Source organism: Amblyraja radiata, chromosome 11 (genome assembly GCF_010909765.2).
Source record: "Amblyraja radiata isolate CabotCenter1 chromosome 11, sAmbRad1.1.pri, whole genome shotgun sequence".
NCBI lineage: Eukaryota > Metazoa > Chordata > Chondrichthyes > Rajiformes > Rajidae > Amblyraja > Amblyraja radiata.
The window spans coordinates 25,185,913-25,208,918 of NC_045966.1; the positions used below are offsets into that span (position 1 = coordinate 25,185,913).

The 23,006-nt window shown below is 36.0% G+C and overlaps 1 long non-coding RNA gene across 1 annotated transcript in view; it reads left to right on the plus strand.

Annotated features, from left to right (window-relative positions):
- Positions 1-330: 330 nt before the first annotated feature.
- Positions 331-23,006, plus strand: part of LOC116978438 — a 31,089-nt gene continuing 8,413 nt past the window's right edge. Inside the window, exon 1 of the long non-coding RNA XR_004413452.1 lies at positions 331-503. This is a non-coding gene — a long non-coding RNA (uncharacterized LOC116978438). The remainder of the gene's footprint in view (positions 504-23,006) is intronic.

The following is a 23,006-nucleotide window of genomic DNA, read 5'->3' on the forward strand; positions in this document are numbered from 1 at the left end:
AGTTGTTATAAACAATCTCTGAGGCAGTTCACTCATGTTCCCAGGCACAAAGCTGGCACTGGTTACTGAGCCTCTCAGTTTTAATGATTTCCACATGGATGAAGGGAGGATCAAGCCAAGCCTACGATATCGTCAAAAACTCCAAATTTAGAAGAAATATGAAAATTGCCAAATACGGCTTCCTTAGTGGGTAAAATAAATCCTCTGCTCAACTGCCACAGGTCACAGCAGGGTTCATATGACTTTGTGTGGCCAATAGAATTCATTCGGTGGTCTGTCAGTTGTGGCATGTAGTGGGATTGACTCCTTTTCAGTTCATATAAGGTAATAGAAAAAGGTTTTCCAAAGGAAGCAGCATAGAAAAGTATTCAAAAGGCTCACAACATGTAGACATTTCTAGTGTTGTTGTTTGGTGCTCAGTGACTGTATTTATATTCAGGAAGCGAGAAACTCAGACTATCAACAGTTTCAACAGGTGTGACTCCAAAGCAGAACGACCAGAGGTATGTACCATTAATCCTTGTATCTGTGTTCTTGAACCGTGTCATGTCCAGGAAATTATTAAATTTAAACTTTAATCAGTTAAGCTTATGACCTACACCGATTGTTAGGAACTTTAAACTATTTTCTGCACCATCAGTTCAGTAAAAGTTGTGATTTTCCTCTCTCGCTGCTGCGGGATGATGCAATCTTACAATATGTCTACAGCTATGAATAATTCAGCCCTTTTCAAACTTCACATACCCACAAGCTTTTATTGTTCCTCGCCAATGTGGAGTCATATTTTCCTGTGCTTTAGCACTTGAGAACTGCAAAAGGAATCTCTGATGATTCCCATCTGTTTTATGCATCATTTGCAGAGTGCAGAAACGCTTCTCAGAACCAAAGCAGCCCGTCCATTATACATTTTAATGCAATTCTTTATGTTCTGATACGAGAGAGATTTACATTGAAACCTACACAGAGCTTTGTGATAATGAATAGGTTGACACAAAAAATGCAGGGAAATTTGAAAAAGTTTCAACTGAAATAAGATCCTTGGATTCACTGGTTATTGCAAACATTTATACAAACAAATAATGTAATACACAGGGGTGGTTGTCCCTGGAACAGAATACTAATTCCAGATGGTTCCAGCTGCCTGCAGAATTTTTTTTTGATTTTCAGCAAACCCATGAATCTTTTTCTCTTAATCCAGCAAAAAAACAAATTGCTTTAAGTATTAATAGATACAGATCTGAAGATCTGCTAAAAGGAATGCATTCATTGTCAATATTTTAATTTTATTAAGAAAATATGGAAACAAAATAAACATTGCTGTTTTTAAACTGTTAGCAACCATCTCCAAGTATATGAAAAATAACACATCTGAACAAGGGTGTCCTTAACTGCAATATTATTTGATTTTCTAAAATTAGTGAGATCATAAAGGGAGTAATTGTAGAATATATACTCAAGATGTGTTTCCATATTGAAGATTTCAATGATTATGCACAAGACCATTAATTCATTTGCAGTCTGAAGAAATAGTACAGTTTTACTGTTGCGCATTTAGGTTAAATTTAATTTGTTAAATTAGGCAGTAAAACTATCCAGAGAAAAGCTAGATCTGTTTACCCAATTCTTTGTAACTAGGTTGTGCATTCTTCTGCTGCAGTTATACCTACCCTGCCTCAAAGATGCCAAGCTAGAACAGATGGGTATGTTATCTGAGTCATGAGGATTATGTTTTTATACTTAGACTGGTTCTATTGTCAAGGGGGCATTTTAACCGTCTGGCATCATTATGAGCCCCTACTAACTTATAACCCTACTTAATGGTAATTAAAAAAACATGTATTTTTAACGAAAATAATTCCATAAATTGAATGATAACTAACTGGAGATTCAGAAATAAATTCCAAAAGATGATAGACAAGGAAGATAGAATGAAGGCACTTACTGCATATTCAAATTGTAACGTTTTTGTCTATTATTAAGTTTACTCATTTTCAAATGGAACGTTAGTTGGAACTTACCACAACATCATGTTGAAAAAATACAGGCCTTCTCCACCTTTCCTTTGATCTACAGACCTCATCCCTATCTCTTTAATATCCTTGTATTCGTTGTTCCCCTTTATTAACAAATGTTTAACTCTCTCTCTCTCTCCCACTCACAAATACATTCAACCACTGACCCTTTTAGATCATTTTGAAGAAAAGTTTCAAAGATTCAGAAAATTTTGAATAAAGAGACTTCTTCTCATATCCTCTTACAACTAAGTTCCTTAATTCAGAGTCTTTGATTTCTGATTCTTTACTCCCCTTGCCAGGTAAAACAACCTTCCAATGTTTTTTTTTTTTCAAGCTTCGGAAGAATGTTATGTATGAGATAATGGTATGGTATGAGATCGCCCCTCATTTTTCTTAATTCTAGGGAACAGAAATCTGATATACTCAATCACAAATTTCAGCAATATGCCTAATCAACTTTTGATGCACTCTGTCCTTAGCTAAAAAACTTAAATTGTATTTAATGTCTCGTAAGTTCTCACCAGGGCCCCATGTAATTGTCATGGGAATTTTAACTCTTTTACCTCAATCCCTTTGTGATAAAAGCTAATATACCGCTTAGTTTGCTAATTGCTTGTTGCGGCTGCACGTCAACTCTCTGTGGTTTAGATAGAAAGACACACTGGTTTGATTAAAATAGCATTTTCCGATCTCTCATCATTTAAATAAAATGTTCTTTGTTGGAAAAATGGATTACATAATACATCACATTTTAGTGTGCTATTTGCCATATTCTAGCCGTGTACTTACCATGTCTATCCTCTTGAGTTCTTCTCACAACAATACCATTGATGTACACATTCATACCCTCTTCATTTATCTTTGTGAATGTGACACGAGGACTGTCTCCATAACAGCAGAGAAAGTAGGAATAAAAACTGTTCTTTTTGTTATATTACTAACCCTTCAGATTTTAAACATCAGTTCAACTCATGGAAAGAGCAAATGGAATATATCCTTATAAGTGGGCCTTATGTTTAGTTCAGAGATACAGTGCGGAAACAGGCCCTTCAGCCCACCGAGTCCACACTGACCATTGATTACCTGTACATTATTTCTATGTTATCCCACTTTCGCATCCTACACACCAAGTGCAATTTAGAGAGGCCAGTTAACCTACAAACCTGCATGTCTATGGAAGGTACACAAAATTGCTGGGGAAACTCAGCGGGTGCAGCAGCAGCTATGGAGCGAAGGAAATAGGCGACGTTTCGGGCCAAAACCCTTCTTCAGACTGCTATGTCTATGGAATGTGCGAGGAAACCGGAGCACCCAGACAAAACCCATGCAGTCACTGGGAGAATATACAAACTCCGCACAGACAGCGCCCGTAGTTAGGATCAAACCCGGGTCTCTGGTGCTGTGAGGCACCAGCTCTACCATTGTCCCGCCTTGTAAGTGTCTGTAAATTCCAAAGTGAAATAAGTTTCTCACATAATATAATAATGGGAGAAATTGAATTAAGTTGGGTGTTGACTTTATCAGCACAAAGACCATTGTACTAATTTCTAAATGGATGTCCTGATGTGATTTTCATGTCAATTGTTTCTCTTTTGCCGCACACCCAATATCAATTGACTCCAGGTTGATGAACATTTCAATTGCGACAAACACTCACCATTTCCTTCTCCATCCCATAGGGAACATGGGCTAGCCTATGTATCTGTACACCTAACCCTCCTAAAGCAGGGATGAATGTAGGATTTCCAATGGTTTATATCGATCTGCTGATCACTGTAGAAAAACACAGCATTTAAAAATATAATTATTTTAAAAATATATTAAATCAACATAAAATAGAAACAGATTGCTGGAAACATTCTGCAGGTCAGGGAGCATCAGTGGATCGAGGAAAGTATTGTTATAACTGGGAAAGAGAAAGGGTTTGCAGAAACAATTGGGGAAGGATGAGTAGGACAAAGTGGGTATCTTGGATAGGGTGAGGCTACGGTTCCTGTGACATTTTACAGCTTTGGTTCATTTTCTCCCATTAACTGTCCCAATTCACCTATCAACAAATGGCCAGTATCATGTATTCCCATGAGAGTCCTGGCTTCAACCTATTCAAAAATATGTTCACTGTTCCTCCCCCACCTTCCTTGCAACTTAAAACTGAATTTGTCTTACCCATTCCTAATGAACAATCCTTGTTGTTCTTTCCATAGATTTGTTTCACCTGCCAAGTATTCCAGCACTTTCTACTTCTTTGTTATTTCAGACTTCCAGCATTTGCGTTTTTTTTTGTTGAATTTCCAACAAAATACATGCTTTTCTTGGAAATTAATGTATGATAATGGCATTAAATATGCTTCCTTGATATCAATGCTCAGGACAAGCAATAGTAATTTGAAGGTGAGTATTAGGCCAGTAAACGTCACCATATGTACAGCAGTACAGTCCACGACTTCATATAGTCCTACAGTTTAAATAAATTGACATTTGAACCCACAATATCCACAATCACACTCTCCATTAATATGCAACTTGGTTATGTTATGCCAGATGAAGTTATTTATATTAATATTTGTAAAGCTTCAGATGGCAACATACAATCTGTACAAAGTCTACGTAATTCTAACAACAAGATCCATTATTTAATTACTGATGTGAAACACTAAATACTGTAACAGTTAAAGGCCATTTATCATCGGATGCTCCTGAACTTTACCCAAAAGAAAGACTATCATTTAATATTGACATCTGTGTGGGGGGGGAAAAGGCTTAACAATGTAGCTTTGGAAAACTGCTAACTTAAGTGTGATCTTTAGCTTCAGTGGGAAATGAGGTGAATTGCAAAGAATGCTGTTGTAAAAGCAGGAAATGTGCTGGGAACCAGGGGAGCCTCCTCTTGATGTAGCCCAATTCCTGTCTTGATGAATACAACAGATCAAATGGCAAGTTATACCTTAAAAGGCAATGGTTCTATGCAGTAGTTTAGCATTTATTTGTATCTGTAGGCTGGGCAATGAGTGTTGAGCACAGATGAATTTACCTTTCTCAGTTAATGGCTATTTATAATAATTAATCCGGTTTGTTGACATTTTCCACATAAACTTCAATAAATATATATATTTTTTTCTGCCTGTTTTATCAATGTAAAAATGTGAAGCCAACATTGTTTGACAGCAAAACCTTCAAAAAGCGATAAGATTGTATAACCTGAATATTTATTTTAGTTTCATCATCTCGGCCATTTAAACTAGTTTACTTATTCTGAATATTTTATTTCACATCCAAAATGAGTTATGATTATCATCTCTAGTCTGACACCTTTTTTCAGGGTTAGTATGTAGAATATTCAATGACTGTTCAACCTTTGGCATTCTCCCATTAAGTTCTGAAACATGGACATCAGCCTTATTCACACCCCTTCAGGTTTAAGAATATTGATCTTTTAGATATATAATGTTTGTGTTGTGTGGTAAAATTATCCATTGTGTACTTTGGTGGGAGAAGGTGCTGGAGATGAGGACTGACAGTGTGCAGGCAACTGTGGGAGTTGGATGATGGACCAGCTCAAAGCTGAGTGTGCGATCTCTCACAAGTCAACCATTAACATGCATGTGACCATATTTGGTGACCTGTCATCGCTAAACACATCAGTAGGAGCAATGTCATGGGTGGTTAGCTCTACTTAAAATCCATTTTCAGTGCTTGAAGGTACCCTGAACATCTTAAGATGGAGCTTCATTGTGTACCAAGAGCAGAAGTTGGCATCAAATCCAAAGTGAATCTAACCAATAAAATATTGCAAAGAGACATGGTATGAGAAACAAATAACTTCAAGGTTTTCAGTGATTACTTTGTGACCTTCATAAAATAGGTTAAATATAGGAATGGTATGAATGCTCTCCTTTCCTTTCTTCCAATCTCACAACACAAATATATCCTTTAGATACTCTGAGTTAAACCCGGGCAGACAGTGGGGCAATGGAAAGACAGAACTGAAGAAGAAGTAATAGCGTTGATTTTCACACTTGCGGGCTTCAGCTCAGATGTTAACATTTTCATGGGGAGAGTGCAGACTCTGGCCATGAGTGGTCTACATCCAGGGGAGAGGGAAAGAATAGCGCTGGTTGTAGAGCACAAATATTCTGCTCCAGATGACAAAAACTTCGGTAGTCAAGTTGAGTTTATTGGGGCTTGCACAAGTACTGAGGTACAGATGCAGTAAAAAATCTTCCTAACAGTAGCATCATAGACAGATAGACTCGGGCAACACACAAAAACAAATCCCACATACATCACACGTGAAATTATCCAAATAAATAAGACTGCAAAAATAACAAGACATTAGTGCAAAACAATTAGGAACTAAACAAGTCCTTAATCGTGTAAGAGATGGCTGTAGTGTTCCATTTTTAAGGTATGAATAGGGTTGTACAGGTTGGTTTAAGAACCTGATAGTTGTAGGAGCGTAGCTGTTCCTGAACCTGGTGGAGTGGGACTTCAGGCTTCTGTACCTCCTCCCTGAGGGCTGCAGTGAGAAGAGTGTATTCCCCGGATGGTGGGATCCTTGATGATAGATGCAGTCTCCTTGAGATAGCACATTTTGGTGCTGCAGCTGCACGTCTACAACAGCTCACTAAAGTGGTGATGTCCAGGACATAGGAATAGAATTAGGCCATTCGGCCCATCGAGTCTGCTCTGCCATTCAAACTGCCACCCAGGTTGAGATAAGACGACTCTATCGTGTCTTTTAGGGACAACTGCTTACGATCAATGTCCAATGTCATGTGTGCAATCACATACACTTAACGTCAGCAGCTTCCATCAGTATTTATGCAGCCATTGGGATAGCATTGCTTCGTACCATTAGAATTGGTAAGGGCACACACAAGTCAGGAACAAAGAAGACGCACAGGGTGATTCGTTGACATATTGTGTTTGCCATTGTAGATATATAAATTTGATTTGGAATATTTATTTTCTCTTAACCTCACTTATGTATTGAGGGCAGATGACCATTGTGAGACAGAGACATCCATGATTGACTATCAATGGTCACGCACTGAGGCAGACAGGGACATGCTAGAGCAGCAAGCAATGCTCACATATTGTGGAATCAGTGGCATCTTGAATCAGCCACATCTCTGCCGATCCATTCTCTCATCCCATACTAGATTCTGACATGAGAGAAGAAGGGTCTCAACCTGAAACGTTACCCATTCCTTCCCTCCAGAGATGCTGCCTGTCCCGCTGAGTTACTCCAGCATATGTGTCTATCTTTGGTTTAAACCAGTATCTGCAGTTCCTTCTTACTCAATGATATATACTCGTTTCTTTCCAGAAAAAGAGAGCTTCGATGGCCATCACAATAGCACAAGGCAATTTAAGGCATATTGCAAATATCCCCTATCTTAGCTGGGAAACACGTATAAACAAAATTCACTGTTATTGTTGCCATTGAAGCCTCTAAGAATGAAGTAGAAAAAAGGAACTGCAGGTACTGGTTAACAAAAAAAGGACACAAAGTGCTGGAGTAACTCAGCAGGTCAGAGAACATCCCATTCTTTTGTCTCATACCTTCTGCTGCCCATCCATCTGCCTATCAAAATCCTCCTGGCAACAATTACTTGCCGCACATTGTCCTGCCCCTCCTCTCTTCCTGCTTTATCCCCCCCCCCCCCCCCACACAATCAGTCTGAAGAAGGGTCCCAACACGAAAAATCACCTACCGTGTTCTCCAGAGATGCTGCCTGATCCGCTGAGTTACTCCAGTACTTTGTATCCTTTATTTAAGAATGAAGTGGTGTCTGCAACAGACAACCATTTGCTGCAAGGATTTCCTTAAAGCACAGACATCACATACATTCTTTTTCACTCATGTTCAGGAAGGGGAAATCTAGCTAGAGATGACATTATTCACACTCTTCTTTTCTCCTTCTTCCTCTTCCAGGAGTCTACTCTAATGCACACCTCTCATAAATCATAGGAGCAGAAGTAGGCCATTTGGCCCTTCAAGTCGACCGCCATTCAATTATGGCTGATCTATCGTTCCCTCTCAACCCGATTCTCCTTAACACCTTCACTAGTCAAGAATCTGTTCATATTCGCCTTAAAAATACCCAATGACTTGGCCTCCACAGCTTTCTGTGGCAATGAATTCCACAGATTCACCATCCTCTTACTAAAGAAATTCCTTGTCATCTCCTTTCATTCTGAGGTTATGCCCTCTGGTCTCAGACTCACCCACCAGTGGGAAACATCCTCTCCACATCCACTCCATCCAGGCCTTTCACTATTCGGTAATACCACTTCTCATTCTTTGAGTGGTATTGTATTTCAAAAGGCATGCCTACTAATTCCCTCATGTCTGCAAAATACTGGTTCTTGCAGAAGTTTTGAAAAGAGCAAAATTCCTTCAGTGCCTGCCACACCATTCCTTGTTGACTTTTGCAACTTGAAACTGTCACACAAACAATACATTAAGTAGAAACCAACCTGTTATTTGCAGTAAATCCCCTTAAATGATGCTGGTGCAGTCTCTTTCTTCCTGCTAAATGTATATTCAGCTGGATAAGGCTAAGAGAGAGAGTACTTTCTGGAGAGTTGTGAAAGCATTAATATCAATTAACGTTGTACATTGGTTCACTGCCTATTTCCAGTGGATAGTTACTCTTTGCATTGTAGTGCTCTCATCATTAGAACCACATATCGATTCATATAACACTCAAAATAAACAAACAGGAACAGTTTGAAATTCTTACTGCATATCTTTGGGGATTTTGTTTTGACAGCATAATTAACAGTTTTGTTTTTCACAATAAATTTCATCTGATTTTAAAAAAAATGACAAATGGTGCTTTTTGTTGGAATTATTCTTACATGGAAACAAATATTTGAAGTTTAACAAAGCATTGATACCAAAACCAGTTATCAAAATTATGTTCCATTGTGCAAGCATTTTTTAATAACGTTGAAAAATAAAGAAGTATTAAAATAAACCTGATACATTTTCATATTAGATTTTATTTTAAATTGAATTGTTTGGATGACTTGTTTTCACAACATATTGTTTTGGTATTTATATTCCCTAAATTACTCCATTATAAAATAAAATCTCTTAAGAAAATAATTTCTAATACGTATTACAGAGTCGCAGAATTTAATCTTAATTCTACAGATCTAATTTTCTTTTACTAATTTGCACCAGGGAAAAGGTGATAAAAAATTTTCAACATTGAACTTTTTGTGCCTGCAACTATTACACTTTTCACTGTTCTGTGAATGTTACAGAGAAAATTCATGACACACAGCAACCACCTTGTTCCTTGAAGGCCATGTACAGTTTTATACCGATTTTGATTGTTTTTTTTGTGTTTGTACGATCATTAAAATAAAAATGTACTTTTGGTACTGGAATATTGACACTGCATAGCAGAAGATCACTATTCATAACTGCTAGCTGCATGAGACTAAATATTGGTTAATGTGTGAATAATGTGGTTAGTTTAACTGGTTACGCATCTGGTCTGGAATATAGTTACTTCACAACATAAATAATTTTAAAATCAGCAGTAACTTTTACTCTGCTGTTGCCCAAATCAGCAGTAACCTTTACCCTGCTGTTGCCCAATCCTTAATCTATTGGAATTGCCCAACTACATTATTATACTAACCAAACTAATTTGAAAATTCAGTACCATTCAGGAACTATGTGCTCTATTAAACTCTCTCCATGCAGACTTCCTTTTTGTTCTTTACCGCAAAGTTGCATGCAAAAGAACAATTAACCTTAAACTGCAGTAAAATTCTTTCACATAAAATGTTACAACATGTTCTATAGAGTGGGGCTTCCTGGAGGGAAATCACGCCCCTTGGATTTAATGGTTTTGTTTTAAACGATTGCCAAACAGTATATGCTGCATATTGTTTTGGGCAAATTTCCAGGGGTTACATATATCCATAACAAAATTGACTGATGTATGTCCAAACTCGCATTTCTAAATCAGTTAAAAATTAAATCATTTAATTTCTCCTCCTCGCCACTTTAACTTGTAGAGTTCCTTCCATTGCAAATGTGAGGCAAAAACTGCATGCAGTTTAATAATGGTAAGTGCTAACACAAAGCAGTTTAAACTTCAAATTGTGGTCTTTAAGAAAATCAATCCAAAAACATGAACACGAATGGCAACTCCTTGAATCTCACTTTTGAAACTAGATTTTTAAACGTTGCATGTTTGTAAAGAGCTGGCTTCTCATTATCATTGAATGCTATGTTGTATTTTTATTAGTGTGCTGCAAGGACATCTGAATTTCCCCTGAATAAGGGGATTAATAAAGTAAATCTAATCTAATCTAATCTAATCATTAAAATGGAAATAACAAACATAAATATGCACAGAAGCATTGATGACTTTGTTCCCCAGGGCAGAATGCAACACAAAATCCAAAAGTACGTCATTTCTGTTAACTTCAATAGATTTAAAGTTATATAAAAAGCAAAATAAATGAACTCTAAATGCTGGAACTCAAACCAAAAATAGAAAACGTTGAAAACTGACAAATCAATCAGCGTATGTAGTGAACAGACAAACTGAAAATTTCAATGTAACCTTTTATTGCTTTAAAGGGCATAAGTGATTGACCCACTAAACATTCAGCCCAATTATTGAATCACTATTTAGCAGTTCTAATTTCAAATAGATACATGGAGAGGCATAATATTTTCATTTACTAACAATTAATTAACGTTAAGGATGATCTTAACAAGTGGCAGAGAACTGGCAGGTAGAAGATTCTGATTGCCTAATTTGCTGCTTAACATCCCAAGCTATTTTAAGCTATTAAAAGATTCTGGGAGTGCAGGAAGTTGTTTGGGTCCCATGTTGAACAGGCAGATGACCAGACCTCATGCATGGGTGGAGGAGGGCAGTGGTGAAGGTGTCAAGGGTAGGAATGTTCAGAAGGGCTGCAACTTACAGCTGTTTTGCAGGCAGTCTATAGTGGTCATTTTAAGATTTTTTGCTAGAATACTCAGTGCCTGAAACAAATGTGCAGACCACGTGCATTGTATTCAACACTTATTTGCATCTCAAAACTGCAATTATTGTCTGGTGGTAGACACAAAATGCCGGAGTAACTCAGCGGGACAGGCAGCATCTCCGGAGAGAAAGAATAGGTGACGTTTCGAGTTGAGACCCTTCTTCAGTCTCGACCCGAAACGTCACCCATTCCTTCTCTCCAGAGATGCTGCCTGTCCCTCTGAGATACTACAGCATTTTGTGTCTACCTTCGATTTAAACCAACATCTGCAGTTCTTTCTAACACATTATTGTCTGGTGCACATCATTAGACAAGAATTTAAATATTATAATAATAATAATAATAATAATAATGGATGGGATTTATATAGCGCCTTTCTAATACTCAAGGCGCTTTACATCGCATTATTCATTCACTCCTCAGTCACACTCGGTGGTGGTAATTATGTGGTCTCCAACATTACACAGACCTCATGAATCTATAAACCTTCCCCGACATAATACCAAAAGGACACAAAATGCTGGAGTAACTCAACACCTTGTGTCCTTTTGTACATTAACCAGCATCTACAGCCTTTGTTTCAATCTAAACTACCAGATTATTTATACCGTGGGAAGCAAGTTAAAATCAACCATATTAAGTATACAAGGACAATCTTCTAGGAATCCTTTCTGAGGAAAAGCTCTAACAATGGTATAGTAATTTTACAAAAGTCCAATAAATGTCTCTGATATGCTTTTTTTTAGTCACAGACATTTGTGCCCAGTTAAATATGAAAATCTGTTCTGTTTTGGCCATTTGTGGCTGATATCATTAATATGTTTTAAGATAAAAATATTAAATGTACTTTTTGAAGTTCAAACAATAAAATAATGTGGTAACTTTATTTTATATTCTATCCTGTGTTATTACAGGGCTGTCTCCTTCAGATGCTAAATTTCTAACTTATTTCATAGATAGAAAATACTCTTGTATAGAAATTACCCTTGCAACCAAAAGTTTGCAACTCACTACCTTGCTATTAAGTTGCTAATTTTAAGTTCTTCTGCTCCGATGCTGATGCATCCAATATATGATAAAAATGATACTGAAAAGTTTCAGTTATGAAACATAAGGAAGTCTTCCATATAAATGTTCCTGAAAAACTCTAAAGTTGGAATTATTTATTTGTATATTTTCCTTTTTAAATTGTCTATCCTGATATATATATATATATATATGGTATATATATATCAGGATAGACAATTATAAACGGAAAATATACAAATAAATAATTCCAACTTTAGAGTTTTTCAGGAACATTTATCGTTATATATATATATTTAAACCTTGTCAATAATCGGTGTCAAAGGCAATTTGTGGTAAAATATTCAATGTTTTTATAGCCCTTTATATGAAAAAGTCCAGTAATTCTTTTTTTTTTCATGTTCCAAATAATAATTTTGATCTTTCAAATGTTAGAGCTGTACCGATAAATTCATCCCGACACTAGCATCAAACTGAATAGATAATGATGACAGTACCTTGTAACTTCTATTGAAGTCAGTAAAATGAATTTCTGAGGCAAAATACAGTAACTCAATGTTACTATTTAGTGTGCGTTTGGAACCTTGAACTCTAATTATTCAATAACCTATATTCTACAAAATGAAAAAGACCCAATATTGTAGGTATTGATATATATCTCATTCTGCTATGACTTCGTAAACTTTTGCTTTACATTCATGGCTCCAATATCTTTCTTATGACAGGGTGTCTACAGTTGTATCCAATTTTGTAATACTTCCATTTCCATTCAATGCATATGCCTGTAAACCACTTAATCCCAATTATCATTTTATGATGATCCTTGCCTGCATTCACAAAGCTTTGTGACGGCTACTTCTCTCTTCGCCAATGTTGCTTGACCTACTGAACAATTCTGGTACTTTATGTTGATCTTTCTCCTTCCCCTTTTCTCTTCTTACACTCTGTCTCCTCACTATCTTTCATCCCTCCCTCCACTCTGCTGCAGCTTGTTGTGTCCTGCAGTCACTGGCTTGAAATAAATACACTTTGGGTTCTGTACACCAAGGGTCGTTTGTGAGTTATTTAGCCCTCAAATACAATCACAGTTTATCCCATTTGGAAATTATTTCCATTCGTTGTAGTTTTTCCTCAAAGTGCAATGCCTCACAATTGTCTCCAATAAAATGCATCAAAAACTAATCTGTCTATTTTGTTGTATTTTAATATTTCAATAGTTTTCATCCAGTATTTCACTCCAATCTTCTATTTTTGTCCAACAGACTTATCGGAATTATTAGCAATCTTTTATATCTTTAGTCTTGATAACTAAATCCAAATTATCTAACAAAGTACCATCAGTCACTAATTCCAAAACACAACCTACATAAATATAGGCAAGTCATCCTTCTATCCACGAGGTTACATTCTCTTTCATACCTTATTGATTGAAAATTTAATGCTTGAATATATATTCTACTTATTTTATAGAATATATGGATTCTCTGTAAAATCCATATATTCAATGGCATCCATGTGCTCAAGAGTAACATGTGTGTGTTCCTTGAAATGTCATAATATTTCACATCAATTTTATAAGAAACATATTATTGAAGAAATGTGAAGTTCAACTACTTTGAATTCTTCAGCGAAAAGGACATTGGCTTGTTCTATCAGTAAATTCACTGTAAAAGTATGCTGACTCATGATCTTCACTTTTATCACCAGATAATTATTTTCCAGCCAGAAATCCAATTACTTCATGCAGATACTGTTTTATATCACAGATTAAACTTGGAGTTCAAATAACTGACCATAGCTGGAATGGCTAGAATGAAACTGATACTTATGCAGCACTAGTGTAAAGGGTATTTGAAGTTTATTCTATGTTCTTCCTTTAAAATATCTGGATTTTAGAATGTATTGTGGATCCATTGTTGATTTAAATTTCTGCCGGTAATGCAAGGATAAATCTATATATTATAGAAACATAGAAACATAGAAAAATAGGTGCAGGAGTAGGCCTTTCGGCCCTTCAAGCCAGCACCGCCATTCAATAGGATCATGGCTGATCATCTAAAATCAGTACTCGTTCCTGCTTTTTCCCCATACCTCTTAATTCCTTTAGCCCTAAGAGCTAAATCTAAAGGGCCTGTCCCACTAACGCGACTTTTCAGCAACTGTCTTCGACCTTCAAGCTTGAGGGCACTCGCCTGAAAAACCTCGAGCCGGTCGTCCATCAGCAATGAAACTGCGAGCCGGATCGACCATCTGCGCACACACCCACACACACACACACACACACACACACACATCGCAAAGGCAGGGGCCAGGGAAAACACAGGGGAGCGCTGTCTGAAATTCACACCCACGATGAACAGGAAGGTAAAAGATGGCTGGCACAGTAGCGGTAAGTCCTTTAGAGAGTGCGGGGGGGGGGGGGGAGAAGGGGGGAGGGAGAGAAGGGGGGGGGGGAGAGAAGGGGGTGGAGAGAGAGAAGGGGGGAGACACTTTTAATAAGCCAGACAACTTTTAATAAAGTTTATCGGGCATTTAACATTACTGGTCGGTTTACTCACCTTTGTTTTCTCAATGAGCTTTAGCTTTGATTACCTTCGATTACCTACGATAGCATTACGACCTACTATGACCTACCTCGACTAAAACTACGAGTAAAAAAATATTGATTTTTTTCCATGGCGACTTTTCTCTCAGGCATTTTTCAGCATGTTGAAAAAAACGCCGCGACCTAGCTGAGGCCTCGAGTACACGGGGACTACTTTCGAGCATGAAGGAGAGTTACAAAGACCTTCTAGGATCTCGTGTCGACCATGCTGCGAGTATGAGTCGAGGGCAAACTCTTCTAAACTTGCAAATTAGGTCGCCACAGTGGGACAGGCCTTTAACTCTCTCTTGAAAATTATGCCATGTAATTTTTGTTCTTATTAAAAACACTGAATATACCCCATGCATAAAAAAACAATATTGCATATTAATCCTTTGGAGTAGCAATTGTCTGTGATTTTGGCTGTACAGTCAATTTAATAGGTAAATATTTGATCACAAAAACTGTAAGATCTGAAGCCATGCTCAATAGAAAATTGTTCTGATGTCGTTTCAATTTAACCAAGAAGGAACAGTTACATTCCAGATATTTGACCTTCAAGTTCATCAAAACAATTAAAAAAGATTTAAACCATCTGGTTTACTGCACTTATTCATTCAAATTCTTTTCATAGCTGGTCACAGAGCTCTTGATCTGTTGATCAAAATGCATTTTAAAGCAATCCTAAAATACTAAACTTGTTGGCTTGATGCAAATCAGTAATGGATGCAGCTCGGTAATGGATAGACCTTTCAAATATACTTATTATGACAATAATTCTTCCATTAAAAACCTGGGATATTACATTATTTTTAAAGAATACATTCCTTCCTGTCTCTTCCTTCTCATCTTTATTAGGATATACACTGCAAAGTGTATAGAATACATCACCAATTGAAAGCCTTATGCACAGACTGGCACGTCCCAATGGCTCTCCAAAATGGCTTATTTTTTAATAAAATCTCAACCAACCTACTTCCGGAATATTCTGACTTTTGTGACTTAACTAATAATAAATGGGAAAAAAATAATCATGTATCATTTGTTAACAAGAGGAATATTTTGAAATAACATTGTAGTAACAAAAGAGGATAGAATTACACGCCCGCTATAAAAGAATATTGTAATATTGGTCATTAGCAGTTTTATTGCTGCAGCATAGGAAGAAGAATGAAAGCATCCAAGTACATAGGGAAATTTAAGAATATAAATAGTTCTTAATATCTAAGGATATGTGGCTATGATTATCATGGTAGGACAGTCAGGATTGCTTGAAGGGGCACAAACGCATCGAGACTGCAAGTGCTTAGATACACTATTGGTCAAAGAGACAGAGTGACAGCCAACCATATACCAAACACTATCAATATCAGAGAAGATCAACAAGGCCATCAGTCTTGTCGTAGAGATACTATAAAATTAACCACTTAGTATTCATTTGATACATCTGCCTTTATAATAAAAGATTGGCATGACAAGATGAATTAACAATGAATTAATTAAATTATATTTTGATGCTTAAGTATGCACATAACTTAGCGAGTAAATGAAAAAATCTAATTTTGTTTGTGCATTAACACAAAGTGTTCATGTTGTATCCATATGCGAATCCATTGGTAAGTTTCAAAGGATTCAAACATTCATAATATATCTTTGTTCAATCTTAAATGATCGTATCAATGCAAGAATTTACTAAGCCAGGCTGAGTTCCTGAAATTTTAATATTTATTTGTAACTGTTTACCAAGCAAAATTAGGTTAACCATTACTTAACTTATCAATATTGTGTAATTTTTTTACTGCTGTTTCTAGTTTTGATTAATATTGTTTTGAAGTTAGAAGTTAGAAGTGTGGGGTAGCGTGGTGGCGCAGTGGTAGAGTCGCTGCCTCACAGCACTAGAGACCCAGATTTGATCCTGACTATGGGTGTTTGTCTGTATACTTGGTCTAATGAGATAAGGATTAATAGGAAATATTTTATACTTTCACTGTATGTGTCATTGTGACTTCAATCTTTTTTTCATAAATTCCACATCAGGACATTTTAATGTAATCTGTAACTTCCGAAGCAGAATGTGTTTGATTTATAGGCTCAGAGTCATAGTGCATGGAATTATGCCATTTGGCCTATCATGTTCACACTCACCAATGAGCACCCATCTGTACTAATCTCATCTTCTTGCGCTTGACCCATTACATCCTATGCCTAGGCAATTCAAACGCTCATTTAGAAACTACTTAAATGCTATCAGTGGTGCTGCTTCCACCATGCTCTCAAGCAGGTCCTCCCTTAATCTTTTACCCCAACTCTAAATCTATGTCATCTTGTTTTGATATACCTCTGATACATGCACATTTGGTGTATGAAAATATCTGTTTCCAATCTCTAATGTCATGTCATCTAGACTCGCCTTCCTAAATGTCAACAAATCCTGCCTTAGATAGTATTCATTATTGGATATTGGGCACATCATTTTTCTCTGCTAGCCTTTCAACATCAAAACATTGAGATTACTGATGGTGGGATGAATTTGCCATGTGAAAATCCCTGTTGGGGAGACATTGATTATTTTACCTACCATGTTTTTGTGATGCAACTTGCATATTTCTGCTGTCACTGCTTCCATTACCTCATTATGTTCATGACAACATTGCACTATATTAACATTACTTTTTAATTCACAAACTGGCTATTTCTACTTCACAACAATATTTATGCCTTGACCTTAATAGATCACACAATTTCTGCATGATGTACCACAGGAGAGTCCAGTTAATGGCATATTGCTGACTCCTTTTTTTGTTTCAATTACGAGTCACTTTGCCTCACCAGCTGGACTTCTAGGGCTTGTTAATTTTCCTTATGCCATAGAATCATTAACAGGTTTATTTCCACATTTACATCAGGTCAACCACCATCATATGTGTAACGGGTATTAAAGAATCATTGCCACAGGTATGTACTTTGTAGGATATGAATAATAGAATAAGGTACATACTTTGTAGAATATGGATTTGAAATAATGCAAAAATTTAACAACAGCAAATCAGCAGCCTATATTACAACTCGTGAATTTTAATATCCAAGGATAATTGGCTTTCCACCATTTTCTACAATGACCCACTGTTAAGATAGATCCTGAGGACCTTTTGTTCTCTGATGAAATTACATTTCTAGTTACTCTAACAGAAAAACCACGGGGCCTAGTGTGTCATTAGATGTAAACATTCCATAAGATCCAATGGATACCACGGAATCCCTGGAATGGGCACATGTTTTCATTTTGTTATTTTTTTACAATTCCAAGGGCGAAATATTTTCCAATCAAATTGCCTGAATTCATTCAAAAACTGTTTGTGTTCAATCCAACAATTTCAAAATGAAAAGACTTTAAAAGGGAAAAATGTTCAGAGGAAAGGCATTGTTCTGACCTCTTGCAGAGAAACGTCTCAAAGTCAGACTGGGTTTAGTAAATTTCACATGTTCTATGCTTTACAAGTTGTGGTATTCCAATTTACAGTATCCCTACAAAAACCGCAAATTCCTAGATCCTTTGGTAATCTTCCAATAACATGATTAAGGCACTCTGAATCATGGGTGCTGGAAGCAGGCTTTTACCATATACGGAATTGATTTTCTTTCAGGGAATGGAAAATGTTATGGTATTTTTAGTTAACATTTTGGATGAGATCATCAATAATCTGCCTCGATATCGGAACCAGACTCATTTTTATTGCATTTTTGTACAACTTGTACAACTTGTCCATTTTTTTTGCAACATAACTTGCACTGCGTACTTAATAAAGTTGGACTAGAAATGCTTTTCATCCTTTCCTATGAACATAAAAGAGAATTAAACATGACTTTTTCTTACCCATTAATGGATGTATAAACATACATAAACTGCACAGCCTTGTTTGGCAGAATATTACTTACAGACAGCCTTGTATATTAAAGGCAAGACTGCCAATATAATTACTATTTAAGGACGAGAAACTGAAGCTTGGAAAGAATTTGTAAATGAAAAGGAATGTGTTTATCTAGGATCAAAATTTGATATGCATTTTGAATTTACCGTATCTTAATTGCATACAGATCAAATAATTACAGTTTAATGAAATTCATTTTGCAGTAAATTCCATGTATAGATTTCAAGTTGGCTGATGGACTTTAATAGGGAAACTACAAAATGAACACAATAAGTAACACATTCTTTTGAAAGGCTTTGAACACACACACACTATTTGGCTTAAAATTTTACTTTGTAATATTCAGCATTGGTATTAGTTTCAAGATAATATACTTTACAGATGTTATACAATAGAACACACATTCTGCCAGCTACACAGAAAGCTGAAAGATTCAACAAGTAATTGGTTAAACTGTTAATAAACCTGGTATGTAGCAAAGGAGGCTGAAAAATGATGTTGTTATCTTTTGTACTCAAAGAAGCTAACTTCAACTTTAAGAAATGAATAATTGCCTGAAGGGTATATAGCATCAATCAAGAAAAAACATTTGCATTCTTGGAAAACAACATTAATAACATTTTGCCTAGCAAGGATGTGTAGTTGATATATGTTTACACACCCTTTAATATAAATTACAATTTATAGTTATTGATCAAATGTTTGAAAAATTGAATTTCTCATATTTTAAGGCACTCTGAAACACTCTTGTGAGACTTTTCAGTGATTAGAAATCTTTGCATTAGGAGACTGTGAAATGTAATCCCTTTCTAACCACTTGATTTTCTGCCTGAACTTTGTATATGCTATTAGGGCAAGTTCATCTGCTGGCCAGAATGATGGACGTGTATATATGTTGCAATCCTCAGATTTAAGTATCTTCTACTATTTGGACTAAAAACAAGACTAAAGTGGCGAGGATAACCTTTGTCATGCATGTGGTCACCTGAACCCATAAGAAACAAATCTCCGTCTGGGATGTAAATTCAGAACTAGTACTCCCATCTCAAAGCATATATCCCACTGATTCAGTCATTTATCCAAAGCAAGTACTGCACAAAGTGTAACTGACATCTTTACTCCATCCTTCACCTGGGGATATACAGAGTAGGGGTTGAACCACATGTGTTCTGACATAAAGGTGGGAAAGCCATCATTAAACATTCACTATAAATCTACAGTGAAAAACATTTCATCTCAATTTATCTGAAAGTCTACTTTATCTTATCAATTCTACTTATTCCTTGAACAACATTGCTGGTGTGAATTCAACTATGTGCACCAATGGGACTACATTGTTTATAACGGCATCATATTCAATGGTGTATAATTAATATTGTGCCCATACTAATGCATTTGATTTATTTCATATATCTCAAGATATTTTTGCAGATTTATAATAATAATCATTGTTTAAATTATCCATACCGAATAAAATAATTTGTTACAGCAAAGCCATGTGGTCTCAAGATGCACTTTGAGGTGAAACAAAACATTTACTCTGTTTTAAGCCGATTGCCTCACACTATCTAAATAACATTTTCCATTCTTCACTGCATACACTTCCCCTCCCTCTTTTAGATCCCTTGTTGTTCACTATTTTGATTTTGTTTTTAGTCAAATTGTCTTTGCAATGCCACATGGAAAATAAAACCTTTGTAGCCTTATAGCTCCAAAGTGGAACAATACTAAAAAAAAATGTATGTCTGTCATAAAATAACAATTCCATGGGGAATGTAGATAAATCATTAGCAAATAATTGACTTAAATAAATATTGTAACAGCATGTGATATTTCAACATTTATTTAAACAAAATTTTCAATTCTATCCAAGGTTCATAAGCCTTTTGTCAGGGAAGATAAGCAGTCAGTTTTCATAATGTTATAAATCATGTGATGTATCACAGGAATTATGAGGCATTCATTTTTTTCATGCTAGAACTGTTAAGTTTTGTACAACTTTTGCAAATCTTGTTTGTGGAGAGTAAACAAGAAAAGAGATTCCAGATTGCCGTCTGATTCAATGTTGGATTAACGAAGGGTCCGACCCGAAACGTCACCTATCCATGTTCTCCAGAGATGCTGCCTGACCTCTAAGTTCTAAGTTCTTCCAGCACTTTTTTCTAAATCAAAATCGACAGATCCGTGTTTCTACATTAACGCTGCTAATTGTTTAGGGGCCACCTTTAACACCAAGTGTAAACATTTGCATGATCAGAAGTAAAAACAGCCATTTTCATTTACTAATGCATTCCCTTTGCAGTGGAGTAGCGATCTCTCCTCTAAACACCCTGCTTCTCTGTTATCATTACCTAATTCCAGACACCAGAATAGAATCAAAATCATGTCCAAAATTAAGAGACAGTAAATATTCAAATGAAATTAGAACTGCAAACTTACAAATGTGGTTATATAAGTTTATCTTACATAAACAAAATGAAACAAAACACTGGTGTAACTCAGCAGGTCAGGCAGTTTCACTGGAGAAAAAGAATAGGTGATATTTCAGGTCATAACACTTCTTTTTCTCACTTTATCACAAGCTCACGAGGTATATTGTATGCACAAATAGCTGGGTGACAAACAAACAATTTGTTAGAGATGAGATGGTAAATATCCACCTGATGAAGAGTTCCTAAAACAAGCAAAAGTACTAGAGATGCTGCAAATGCATTTTTTTTAATTGCAAGAGAGAGAGAGGGAGAGGGAGAGGGAGAGGGAGAGAGAGAGAGTGTAATCTGAAATTCTAACTCTGCTTCTCTCTCTTTGTTTACTGGCTAATTGCCTTGGATTTTCAGAGTCTGTTTTTATGCCTACAAGACGTTCCTTTATGCCGAAGATTGCACATGGAGCCCCTAAGCCCCCACAGCACATGAAGTTGAGTAAATGAGGAAGAAAGCAAAGTGCAAGGAGTCATTTTCCATCCTTGCAGCTAAATGCTCTGAAAGTCTTTCAGTAAAAACGGTTACGGAGAACTTGTAGAAATATTTTATCTAAAGGGAGTGAATTAAACTTTGAAATCGTTTGCAACAATAATGAACTTTGACCATTCACCATCTCTACATTTTTGTACTTTCTCCTTTGGAACTAGAATTGTAGGTATTTGTTGGCAGAATAGAATATTACAAAAAAAGAGGAATTTAAATGCAGCCAAAATAGTAAGGTTGATGAAGTAGATTCTTAATAACACACATAAAATATTCAGTTCCCAATTGTAATAATTGGTGTTGAAGATTTCAACCCAAAAATGTGGAAAATTGTTCCACCATATATTTTACCATGGGTTGAAACGCATCATTTTTCATTGTTGTGTGAGTATATCTATTTGAAGTTATTGTATCTCACCTTTGATAGGTTGTTCAGTAGTATTATAAATGTTCTTACTTAAAGCATAATTCAACAATACCCACAAAAATAATTCAATTCCAACAAGAGCAAAATTCCATCAAACTACATCAATCTGTCTTGATAGTATAATAATATTTGACAAACTTTTTAACATTTGAAATCCTTGTATTTGTGGGAGAAATATGACTGAAATGATTCTAAGATCAACAAGTGCTGTGTCATTAACCATAACAAATCAATAACATACTCTTCAAATCAATGTTAACAATGAATATATGTCCCTGTCTGCAGTTAATGTACAATAGACTTGCTGGGTGTGTCCAATCCATTTGCAGTATTCGTGCAAAAAAACCTTTAAAAGTTTCCTCTGAGAAACAGGAATCCTAATTACCAATGATGATTATATTTAATTAGGAAACTTTACAGTAATTGGCTCACAATTACATATTATACATAGTTTGTAAAATGTAAAAATGTATCTTCAAATATCTTTCCTGACTAACTGAGACAGGCATAAACATCACATCATCTGAAAAATGGAAAAATCATTTTTAAACAAAGGATTCCCAGGCAAGTATTCTTTTTGTAAAATCTTGTCACCAGCTTCCAGCATCGAGAATATTCGGAAAAGAAATATTCCTAGATACTTGGTAGATAGATGCTGACAGTGCATTAGGATTCATTTTTTTAGCAACAGAAATTATTGAACCATTTCAGCACTGCTTTTCATTTTCACTGTTCAACAAATGAATAAATTCACTAGAACTTAAGCATTTCTATCTTAATTGTAAGTTGTAAAATTCCAGCCCTCCAACAGCTGGAAATTAACTATCAATAACATTTGCAATAAAATCATCTAAATATGCTGTTCTTTTGCTATGTCTTCAAGTACTAAAGTTATCCAATGGCAAGATTATTTTTTAAATTGTAATAGTTTTTAGTTTAGTTTAGAGATACAGTGGGGAAACAGGCCCTTCGGCCCAATGAGTCCGCATCGACCAGTGATCCATGGTCGACATTAACACTACCTTACACAAA